The sequence below is a fragment of the Neofelis nebulosa genome, chromosome 9, assembly GCF_028018385.1.
Source record: "Neofelis nebulosa isolate mNeoNeb1 chromosome 9, mNeoNeb1.pri, whole genome shotgun sequence".
Taxonomy (NCBI): domain Eukaryota; kingdom Metazoa; phylum Chordata; class Mammalia; order Carnivora; family Felidae; genus Neofelis; species Neofelis nebulosa.
Genome location: NC_080790.1, coordinates 7,758,539 through 7,771,040, shown reverse-complemented (window position 1 = coordinate 7,771,040; position 12,502 = coordinate 7,758,539). Strand labels below are relative to the sequence as shown.

The following is a 12,502-nucleotide window of genomic DNA, read 5'->3' as shown; positions in this document are numbered from 1 at the left end:
ATCCCCATTTTACAGATAAGGAGAGCTGAGACATTGAGAAGTTAAGTAATTTGCCGAAGGCCCCAAAGCATTTAGTAGCTAAGTCTGAGCAAGACCACAAAACGGCTGTCTCGGGCCTTACTTGGCCCACTTGGGGCTGCCCCGCTGGTCTCCCTGGGCCCCAGGGCGTGATTGATGGGGGGACCTCAAGCGATTGTCGTGCCCGCATTAAATACATGTTGTTCGCCTTACAGGCGTTATGGGGAATTATTGAGGCTGACTCATGTGTCGCCCCTGGGTACTGGCCTATCTTCGGTACTGGGCACAGCCGGCTAACCCCCTTCCCCGATCGGAACCCTCCTGCCACAAAATTGTCTCTGCCAGGAGACTCCCATTTCCCTCACGATTGGACTCAACCAAGCGCACGCCGTGTCCCGGGCACGATCCTCCCCGTCCGTGCCAACTCCTCTATGCCTTACGGCGATCCGATGCGTGATGTGGTTACCAACCCCCCCCCCCCCCCCACTTCACGGATGAGGACAGCCGAGGCTCAGAAGGTGAAATGGGAGAGCCAAGGTCACACAGGAGGACCGGAATGCCAGCCGGGTTCTGGCTCAAAGACGGATGACGTTGTCACTCAACCAGCTGACAGCTGATGTCCAGCTGTGTCGCCGGGAAAGCTGTCGATCCTACAACGGACTCCGTAGGCGGGTGAAGAGCTTCTGTGTTGTTGTCAGCCAGGTCAAGCTGGCGGCTTCTCTTCTTGGATGCGGGGATTAATAGGGAAGGACCGGCTAGACGCAAGATTTCACCAAGGGCACGGTTCCTCCAGAGACCCTTTCCAGAGGGTGCCCAGCAGAAGGCTTCTAGTGTCTTCCTGACTCAATGGCCCCTCGCCACGGCCGCAAAACTCCTTCCCTCGGGCTCGAGACACTGAGAACGGCTCAGGATACTTCACTTTCCTCCAACGCGACTGCTGAAGTTGGACAAGCCTGGATTTGAATTCCGGTTCTGTACTCACTTATGGTTAATCTTGGGCAAGTCCCAACCCCGGCGCATCTCGGTTTCCTCATCAGGAGAAGGAGCCGTTGCAAGGATTAAATGAGTAAATGAATACAAAAGCCCGCGGCACCCGGCCTGGCATATAGCAGGTGCTCACTGATGTCCCCTCTCCCCTCCTCTTCTTGCCTGGCCACTGCCGACATTCCACCGTCGTGGAGCTGCCTGACTCACGCCAGTGCCACCCCGTTCTTTTCCTTGTTGGCTTTGCCAACATGCTGGCTCAGACTCTTGAGGGCCCGGCATACCTCACCCAGGTCACTGCCATACCCAGCGGCGGTCACGATAGCCGCTCCCTGCAGTCCCCCGTGACCACTTTGGACTCTCACCCACGGTGGGGGCTGTTTTTCCCGCTTCTGGATCCGGAGACTCAGGCCCTCCTCCCTGAGGTGGAAGGTCGGACTCAGTGAGCTCCAGGCCTTCAGGCCCTGATGCCCCAGGGTCCCTTCTGCCCTGACCGTGTCCCAGCCACAAGCAGAGCCTTGGGAAACCAGGAGCCCCTCCCCAGTGCCACTCGGACAGCGGCAGGCGCCCGGGTACAGTCCCACGGCCTGAACATTCAGTCTTCTCTCAGGGGTGGCAGATCTGAGAAAACCTAACACGGTTTCCTATTGGATTAGCTCTTTAAAAATAAGAATCCCCGGGGCGCCTGGGTGGCTCAGTCGGTTGAGCGTCCGACTTCAGCTCAGGTCATGATCTCACGGTCTGTGGGTTCGAGCCCCGCGTCGGGCTCCGTGCTGACAGCTCAGAGCTTGGATCCTGCTTTGGATTCTGAGTCTCCCTCCCTCTCTTCCCCTCCCCCACTGGCACTCTGTCCCTGTCTCTCTCTCAAAAATTAATAAACATTAAGAAAATTAAAAGAAAAAAAGCCTTTATACAACAACATCTAAGGCTTAAACAAGTTCTACAATACCAGCCCCTACCTTTCTCTCTCTCCTTCACCTGTGGGCCCCTCTTTGTTCTTTTAGGCTCACCTGTTGAATCTTAATTGGTCATGAGACAGTCTTCCCCGGTCACACTCAAGGTCTTGGTCAGCTGGACGCTAAAAGCTCCAGAGCAATATGAAGGGAAAAATTAAGATCATCTGGAACCCCTCCACCCTGGGGTTAATAATGATGGTAACACATACTGAGTTCTCCGGGCTTGAGTCTCTAGGACTCATGTTCCTAGGAGCAGGGACGGCGGGCGAGGGGGGTGTGTGGTTTCGAACTGAGGGACCAGGACACCTGGGGGGGGGGGGGTGGCAGGCTCAGAGCCCCCTCCGGCCTGACCTGGCCCAGGCTGCCCCTTCCCGGGGTCTAAGCCATTTTGCATCCACTGACCGGTGAGCAGCACTGACCGGTGAGGAGGGGTGGCCGCGGTTGGCTGGGAGAGGTTTGTAGCCGTGAGCCCGGGACTCCCCTGTCTCTTGTCACAGGTAATTCTCATTACGTCTGCCAGCCTGCCTAGTGGTTGTCAGGTTTCCTGTAGGGCAGATGAGAAAGTTCTGGAAAATAGTGGTGTTGGTAGTGCAACACTGCGCATGTACTGAATGCTGTCGACTTGTAACCCTAAGATGGTAACTGTTGTCAGGTGTACTTTACCAGACGTCTTTAAACAACAACAACAAACCCTTGAACCGGAATGGTCACTACGTCTGGACCAGGTTTTCTTCCCTGCTCACGTGCACGCACACACACACACACACACACACACACCTCCAATTGCTCACGTGGCCTCATTCTCACCAGTGGCGGAAAAGAAGGAAGGCTTAGAGCATCACAGAAAGGTCTCTTAGATATTGTCAGGTCAATGATCAGCTGATCCAAAGCCCTGCCTCCCTGCGATGGCTGTGTCCCCTCAGCAGAAAGCCTGACCCCAAGGCTCTGCCAGCCTGACTTCCCCGCCCCGCTGGGCATTTCCCCGGCTGGTAAGCAGGCCCGGGCCCTGGCCAGGTGAGTGGGAATATCGTGGCACCTGATAAGGCGTGTTACTTATTGCTGCTGTCGAGGGACTTTAGTGCATATTTGGGCCCAGGTGCCCCTCCTTCGTGAAGCCGTTCTCCGTGCTTGCTGCTGGGGCCAAAGCCCAGGGCCCTCTGTCCTTGTCCTTTCCACCCCGGGTTGTGCACAGCTTACCTCCCCTGCTAGATGGCAGCACTTCTGAAGCAGAGGCTTTGCACCATTCCAGGGACGCCCCTGCCCCCGTCATCACGCAGGACTCATTTCTCCATCACACGTGAGGGGACACTTAGCAAGGTGCCGAGGGCGCAGCAGTGGACCCTGTCCTCCCCTCAAAGAGGTGTCCTTCCCGTTAGACGTGCAGAGGCCCTCCGTACAGAAGTGTGATGTTCCTCCACGGATAGGAATGGCCAGGCGATCACCGCCAAGGAGATGTGCCGTTGATGTAGGTTAGGAGGAAATGGGGCCCACGTCCGAGGACAGGTGGTGCCCTTTGCAGCCTGCGGGCGGCCTGTCTACTGTTTTCCCCTCCGGTGCAGGACCCTCACTTCGGGACCTTGGGAGAGGGGACTGTCGGGCGCCTGGGTGGCTCAGTCGGTTCAGCGTCTGACTTCAGCTCAGGTCATGATCTCACGGTTTGCGGGTTCAAGCCCTGAGTCGGGCTCGGCGCTGACAGTGCAGAGCGGGCTTGGGATTCTCTCTCTCTCTGCACCCACCCTCTCTCTCTCTCTCTCAAAAATAAATAAGTAAACGTTAAACCAAAAAAAGAAGAAGAGGAAGAAGATGGGGCTGTATGCTAAGATTTTACTTGGCAGTTAGAGCAACCCGCGCCCTGCATCTCTCTCTCTGGCGGACCGTCGCTGTGGGTCGTTACACGCAAGACAGCCGAGGGCGCTGAGCCACAAGCCTCCCGCCTGGGGCCCTTGAGCAGCCTCGGCACCACCATCTCGAACCTCACGGGCCCTCAGCCCCTAGACTGACTCTCACCCTTGGCCCCAAGTGGGGCTGGCGGGGCGGGCAGGCGCAGTGAAGCCTTTTGACAGCCCATCCCGGCAGACTGCGGCCAGATCTGAAAGTTGGCCCGCGTTCATTGACGGGGTGGATAAAGGTGGGGGTCACCGGAGGCAAAAGATGCCTTGGTGCCTGATCATTTCTGCTACCACCATTCATCGCAAGAACCTTCCCAAACTCAGGATTGGGGAACCGGAGAGCAGCTTCCCCTACCCTGAATTCAGCCCCTTGCATATTTGCCGGGCCTCCACTGTGCACTTCAGCCACAGATCTAAAGAAGCATGTCTGTTGGCAGTTACCGAGACCAGGAGGCCCGGATTCACGTCCCGCTATGAAGCGTGGGACTTCCCTGAGCTTTTGTTTTCTTACCTCAAACCGGGCTCTTGCCTCGCTGACCTGGGACAAGAGTTAAAGAAGATCAAGCCCACGAGAGCAACTGTTTCCTTTAATGTTTATTTATTGTTGAGAGAGAAAGACAGAGCCCAAGAGCAGGGGAGGGACAGAGAGAGGGGGAGACACCGAATCCGAAGCAGGCTCCGGGCTCTGAGCTGGCAGCACAGAGCCCAACAGAGGGCTCGAACCCACGAGCCATGAGATGGCGACCTGAGCAGAAGTCGGACGCTTGACCAACTGAGCTCTCTGGTGCCCCAGCCCATGAAAGCATTTTATGAACTGGAAGCACTAGGTAAATGTCAAGTAACTGAGTAAACAGAGGGTGCAGCCAGATGGCTTCAGGGTGCAGGCTCTCCTGGGGTCTTATTGTTTTCTTGATGACAAAATTAATAAGCATGCAAATGCTTAGATCCTCTGCTGCTGAATGGTGCCCCTCTCCATCTAAACAAGGTGAACTCAAAAAGATGAGTCAGGGACCCCTGGGGCGGGGGGGGGGGAGCTCACTCGCGGGGGGGGAGCTCACTCGGTTAAGCGTCCGACTTTGGCTCAGGTCATGATCTCACAACTCGTGGGTTCGAGTCCCGCTTGGGGCTCTGTGCTAACAGCTGGGAGCCTGGAGCCTGCTTTGGATTTTGTGTCTCCCTCTCTCTCTGCCGCTCCCTAGCTCACTCTCTCTGTCTCTCTCTCTCTCTCTCTCTCCCAAAAATAAGTAAACATTTTTTAAAAAGATGAGTCAAGGGGCACCTGGGTGGCTCAGTGGGTTAAGCAGCCGACTTCGGCTCAGGTCACGATCTCGCGGTCCGTGAGTTCGAGCCCCGCGTCGGGCTCTGGGCCGACGGCTCAGAGCCTGGAGCCTGTTTCGGATTCTGTGTCTCCCTCTCTCTGACCCTCCCCCTTTCATGCTCTGTCTCTCTCTGTCTCAAAAATAAATAAACGTTAAAAAAAATTAAAAAAAAAAAAAGATGAGTCAAGTAAAATAAAAGTAAGACAAGCTTCTTATAATTTTTTTTTAATTCAAAAATATGCTCTTTCTGTGCAAGTAATATGTGTAGCTGCATACAGAGATGATATCATAGCACATGTAACTTTTTTCATGTAGACCTTGGACAATTTTTAGACGTTCAAACACATACCTAAAGCAGAGGCTCATTACCCATCATATGGGTGGGTTACGAGGGGTGGGAAGGCCCTGATTTGTAGGAAGGGTCACATGACCTCACTCATCATATTCACACAGGAGCCTATCTTCCAAAAGACCAAGAATCCTACTCTAGATCTTTGCTTCTCCAACATCTGTGTGCCCACAGATCACCTGCATCTTGTTAAAACACAGGTTCTGAGGGGAGCCTGGGTGGCTCCGTTGGTTAAGCGTCTGACTTTGGCTCAGGTCACGATTTCATGCTTTGTAGGTTTGAGCCCTGCATTGGGCTCTGTGCTGATGGCTCAGAGCCTGGAGCCTGCTTCAGATTCTGTGTCTCCCTCTTTCTTTGCCCCTCCCCTGCTCATGCTCTGTCTCTCTCTCTCTCAAAAATAAATAAACATAAAAAAATGAAAAAAAACCCCCACAGGTTCTGATTCACTATTCACTAGGTCCAGGGTGGGGGCCTGAGAGTCTGAATTTCTACCAAGGCCCCAGTGCCCCTGCGGGACTTCAGGCCTCCATCTGAAGGGCAGGGCTGGGAAGCAGTAATCCTTGTCCCTGGCTGCACATTAGGATCACCTCAGGGCTTTAAGAGTCATGTTTGGGCACCGCTCCCCTCAAAACTTTCCGCTTTAATAGTCGAGGTTGGGGTCTGAGCATTGGCGTATTTTGAAAGCTCCCCAGATAATTCTAATGTTCAACTAGGACACTCCATTTTATGCCAGCAGACTTGTCAAACAAAGAACATTTTTATCTTCCCTTTTTTTAATGTTCTTATTATTTTTATTTTTGAGAGAGAGAGAGAGAGAGAGAGAGAGAAGAGAGTGTGAGCAGAATGAGGGCAGAGAGAGAGAAAGACAGAATCCAAAGCAGGCTCCAGGCTCTGAGCTGTCAGCACAGAGCCCGACACGGGGCTCGAATTCACGGACCGCAAGATCATGACCTGAGCCGAAGTCAGATGCTTAACTGACTGAGCCACCCAGGCGCCCCTCTTCTCTTTTTGATTAAAATAAAACATGGGGAGTCAATGAGGATGTGTGGAAAGCACCCATAAGAGTGAGCGTCTGGCATGCATCTGCCCACGAAGCTTTGCCCAGTGTTAACACTGAGGGCGACGTTAAAAATAGTTAACAGCCGCACAACGTAAGAAGTGAGCCCTAATGTAGACAATGGACTTGAGTTAACGATAACATATTGATTGTTCAATATGGATTCATCAGTTATAACAAACATACCTCATCCACGCAAGATGTTAATGACAGGGGGAGAGGGGCAGGTATTATGAGAACTCTGTATTTTAGGCTCGATTTTTCCGTAAACCTAAAACCGTTCTGAACAATAAAGTCTTCTTAATAAAAAAAAAAAAAAAAATGGACAACTGGTATGACACAGACAGTGAGCAATCAGAGGACAGCAGAGTCAGGAGGGACAGGCATCGGCTCCTTCTTTGCTGAATCATGGAGGGAAGGTAGGGGGGAAGGGAAGGTCCCCAGGGAGGGGCTGAGCAGTCAGAAGGCTCCGAACTGCAGAATTATTTCGATACAGAAACACTGGCGTAGTCTCAGCACCCAAATATCAACTATGGCTGATGCTCACGCTATCAGTCGTCGTCTGTGAATTAAAGGCAGAGATTAAGGAAGCGAAGAGGGATAAGCCTGTACGATAGATCTTGTTATCCTCACTTTAGACGCAAGGAAGCAGAAGCACAGAGAATTTGTGACTTGCCCAAGGTCACACAACTATTCAGTGGCGAGTCTGGTCGCAGAACCTAAGCTTGTCTGCCTCACAACCTTCTGTTCCGGCTAAGGTTGCGGGCGATCCGTTCACCTAATCTAGGTTTGCTGGTTTACTTCTCCGTGAAGGTGGGTCGGGAAGCTGACGTTTGCAAAGGGCGGAAAGTACTTTTGTGCACAAAAGGCTGGAGCTCCTGCTCAACTTGGCCACTCACTTCCCCGGGCGGATCTTTTTCCTCCCTCTGCTTCACTCTAGACCTGGAGAAAGTCAGCATTCTAAAGACCTTGGGGCTCGTCGGCCAGTCATCCCCCGCTCCCATTTTATAGACCGGAAGAGTGAGGCTGGGAACAGGGAGGCAACTTGGCTAACCCTAACTCGGCAGGGTGCGGGTCAGGGTGCTGTAATGCTCCCTCCCCAGGCCCAAGTGCACACGTGCAATTAAGCCATAAGAGCCATCTCCCCGCGCAGTCAGCGGGCCACAGGGCTGCTCTGTGAGCGTCATTCAGTGATGTCACTGGGAGTTGTCCATGTGTGACTTCACAAAGGTGTGACGGTGACACATACACTTCCCCTGTGCTTCAAATCTGCAACCCGGCATCCTTCCGGATCCTTCATCCAGGCCAGCGTGTGTTTCACAAAAGTAATGGTTAGATGAGAGTCAATTTAGTGTAATAAGGGGTTTGGTTTTATAAGCAGGAAGAATTGCCTTTGTCCAGCAGCATGAAAAAAGTGGTTTTAAAGTTAAAATTATGTCATGGGGTGGCTCTCAGGCTCCGGCAATGTATGACACCTCACCAGAGAGTCACAGGGGTGCTTTCTTCCAAAGGAAGGTCAGAGAGGAGGATGCCCAGCTTGTGGCTTGGGGAGCCGTTCCCACTTGCTTCTGAAGTGCTGAGTTGACAGACTTTCCAAGGAATATCCTGTCCTAGGCCAGAGTCCCGTCCTGAGAACACAGTTCCTGGAGAGACAGGATGAAAGGGGGTCATGGGCCTGGTAGGTTCGGGTGGTCTTCCAAATGCAAATGCCGTTGGCTCTGTTGCTATTTGTCCATCTCAAATCACCATTTATAGCCTTCGCCTGGAGCGTCAGGGTCCAACGTGGCAGCCGCCAGCCGGGCATGGCCGTTTAAGAGCGTAAGCTAACTGAAACGAAATACACTTACAAATTTCATTTCTCAGTCACTCCAGCCGCGTTTCAAGAGCCACAGGTGACAAGTGGCCACCCTCCCGGACAGCAGAACCACGGAACACTTCCATCACTGCGCCATCAACGGTACAGGCCTAGAAAGTGGGCATCGTTGGCGGGAGTGGATGCAGAGAGCATATCACACAGACCCAGGGAACCAATCAGAAGGACCTGAACCCCACGAGCACGTGAGAGAGTCTGGAGGTCTAGACGTGGTTAGAAAATCTGGACCTGAGGACAGCAATGCCATCCTAGTGGGAGAAATTTACCAGGTACATCACAGTGCCAAAGCGGTTCTGCACAGAACAAGTTCTAGTCCAGGCCTCACATAAGGAGGACACTCTGGGACACGAACAAATTACAGGCAGTCTCTTATTTCGCACTCGGTGTGTATCTTCGGGCCTAGAAATGTAACCATGAAGAGATCGGTATTAAGTCATATCATGTTCTCCCAAGAAAATGTTCCTGTTTATTTCTAGGGCAGGGTGGCTGTCAAGGAGCCAAGCCGACCTTCACAAAGCAGGGGAGGTTTATTCTAAGAATTCGGGGAAGTCACATGAAACCCGGAGGAGGCAGTTCTGCCCTGATGGGGCTGGGAGTGGCCACATGCCAGGCCCGGTGGTCCCAGTTCCCCTCCCATGTTCCTTTCACCCTGACTTCTCAGCCACGAGGTGGTTCTTCTGTGCATGTGGACTTGAGTGGTTCCCACAGTTGATCCTCGCCGACCAGACTCAGGGCCCTATTGCTCTGGTGCACGGGACATGCGTCAGTGCTCCAGGCAGAGGGAATCTGGCCCGGCTGGTTTGGGTCAGGTATCCATCGCCTGAGCCCGAGGGTGGATTTATTCCAAGACTGTGGAAGGCACGGGGCGCTTTGGAGACGGTGGAGCAGGAGGGGGCAGCTGCCTCTCCGGTACAACCTGGTGCGAGATAACTTGGAATATCCTCAGGACAGTCAGAAAAGAGAAAACAGCGAACATCTCTATGATCTTTTAAGGGATCAAAGTCAGCTGGAAATTCGAGACCTGAACCCAGATTTATAGCGTCCAAGTGTCTAGAATAGGGTTTGCTGCACAAAGTGCTCGGTGAGTATTTGTACAATGAATGGGTCCGCTGAACCACGGAGAGTCACAGAGCATAGGACTTTTGATTTAAAAAGAAAAAGAACAAAACCAAAAACGGGCGCCTGGGTGTCTCAGTCATTTAAGCATCTTACTGGTTTTCCGCTCAGATCAGGATCTCTTGGTTCACGGGATCGAGCCCCACGTCAGGCTAAAAAGCCTCACTTCCGTGCCTACGATGGACATAAACTTTCCAGTATCCTCCTTTCAACAGACATTTACTAAAACTAGACCCTGCTCACCATGCTGGGAATACAGCATACGAGCCGCGAGCCCGCTCTCCAGGCTCAGTCTGGCAGGAAAGACGCAAAGTAAACGGGCAACCATACTCAAATACGTGCACATGTCCTAAGGATGATGGAGGAGATCGGAACTTACGCTTCTTTACTCTTGATCAATTTCACCGTAGCAAGTATCCAAAAATCATTCCAAGCATTGTAGGCGGCCCTTAATAATGTTAATAATGTTATTTTGAAGATAAAAATGGTGTCGCTCCCAGTAGACAGCATTTTAAATATGTTTTAAATCAACAAGGTAATTCGCTTATTGACTAAAAGTTTGATTACACAGAACCACATTAAAAAAAAAGAATAAAGATCCCATCTATTCACACGTATTTACCTAAAATGGCTGTTTCATTTGGGACGGTGAAAAAGTTCTGGAAACAGAGAACAGTGACGGTCGCACAACCTTGCGACTATGCGTAATGCCACCGGATTGTCCACTTAAAAATGGTTAGAATGGGAGGCCTTGTGATGTATATTTTTACCACGATACAAAATGAAAAAAATTCATCCTGGACACACAATTTTGTAGATCTGTTCTCACTTTATAAACACAGCACTTTTCTCCAAATCGTTAGAAAACGTGCATAAATATAATTGTAAAGCTTGAGTACTTTTTTGTCCTATGGCTACAGCCTAATTTTATCACCGTTCCGTTTATGTTGGGTCTTTGAAGCGTTTCCAATGTTGGGTATTATAAATGACATTTCCGTGAACACCTTTGTGAATAAAACTTCATCTGCTTTTTAGAGTGTATCCGTGGATAGATGGAATCCTACCAGTGGGTTTACTAGACGAAAGGGGACAACACGTTGAAGGCTTCTCACAGTTATTGAGAGATTGCATTCAGTAAGGGTGGTAACCGGTTTGTACTTCTCGCTATGTGAGACAGCCTCTGTCACACCCACAGCCTGAATCAGTTCAGAAGGTCCCAGCAGCCGGGGGCATCTCCCGTCCTCCTGCTCGTGTCTTGCTTTCACCCTCAAAGTGCTGCTGTGGGTCGAAAGCCCAGTAACAGTGCCCAGGCCATTGGCTCAGACTCATCAGAAAGGACACTGGCAACAGGTGTCCCCGAATTGCAGAGATGGGTATATAGCCCGGCCCCGAGGTCCATGCAGGTGCCTTCTGGAGAGAGACGGTGAAAGAGGGAATTGTGCCAACAGGAGGGGCTGGGAGACAAGGCGACAAGGCCACCTGGAGGGAGGAGACGATGAGACTTCTCAGCCAAACCAGGACCCGCTGAGAGTGAAGGGGACGCTATCGCTCATCACATGGGAACAACTGTCTCAGGCAAACCAGGATTTACACCCAACTTACATGTCACCTGGGACCGCATGTCTATCCTAAACTCAGCGTCAAGAATCTGTATGGAATGGGACCCCAAACATTGGGAACGAGGACCTTATTAGGGCGTTTGGTTGCTAAAAGGACGCAGCAAAGGGAACACGTGGCCTCATTGTCCAAGGAGCATGCAATTTCATGGGGTGACAGGACAGCACACCCACCTGAATGCTGATACTCTACCTTGTCCAAGAAGCGGACACCAGACGAGACCAGATGTGGCCGGGAGACCCAGGAGACGGCAGGAGCAAACAGATCTGCAGGAATGTAGCGACGGAGGGCTTCACCCATTTGAGATGAGGCAAGTTTCAATCAGCCAAGATCTAAGGGTAAGGCATTCCAGAAGAGGGAACGGGGTAGATACGGAGGCAGATAGGAGAGTTTTCAACTGTTTGTTGTTGAGCCCCTCCCAAATGTCAGGGCTGAGCGAGGCACCTTGTAATTTATGCAATAATCCTGTAACCAACAACCATGCAAATTCCTATGTCCGACAACCCTACAAAATAACAGAGGTGGAAAGACTTCCCCGAGAGCCCAGGGCTAGCTGTAATGAGACCTAACATTTCTGCTCACCAGGCACTGTGGTTTGAGACAGGCGGGACGACCCAGCGACTGCCCCAGGTACAGGCAGTAAGGACCTGCATTGTCTCTGCAGGTGATTTGCAAACGATAATAAAACCAACCGGAAGCTGCTCTGCTTGTCATTACCACCCAGCCCATCAACTCTATACAATGTCCCAGATGAAACACTCCTCCCCGAAAAAAATCCTTTGTTCTAAACCATGGCTTGCGGTTATGATTGAATTTTAACAACGCGTACGTGAAACTCCATGATGTCACTGCTTGCCCGTTCACAGCATCCTCTTCTGCACCCAGATTAATTCAGAAAATTCTTAGTTCTCCAGCTGGTTCCTGATTCACACAGACTTGGCTACATGTGTTTGTTCTGTTCCTTATGGTTTGCAGCCGTTCGGTAGGCTAACCAACTGGTCCCCGATCGCCAGACACTTTTCTGCTTTGGACACTCTAAGTCCCAGCCAGTTGCCACCCTGCCTTTGAGTTCGGCCGGAGAAAAATTCATGTCTCCAGCTCTCATGACAGATTTGAAACCAACAATATCACAAGTGTGTGAATGCAAAGGGACAGAGCTCCACTGAATTCAATGCTGTCATCCCCTACGTAGTTCCGATGTGGAAAGTTTAAGCCATGGAAATGCTAACTGCAAGATAAAATATTTGCATTTGGTAGGTAACAATTTTAGTTCATACATGAGGTGCTTAATTTGAATAATATCTGTAGAACTGAAGTTTCTTCT

The 12,502-nt window shown here is 51.5% G+C and overlaps 1 long non-coding RNA gene across 1 annotated transcript; it reads right to left on the bottom strand.

Annotated features, from left to right (window-relative positions):
- Positions 1-10,178: 10,178 nt before the first annotated feature.
- Positions 10,179-12,502, bottom strand: LOC131484350 (uncharacterized). Its single transcript, XR_009248182.1, has 2 exons — positions 11,371-12,502; positions 10,179-11,040 (listed from the first exon to the last, which is right to left on the bottom strand). It is a non-coding gene; the product is annotated as an uncharacterized LOC131484350 (long non-coding RNA).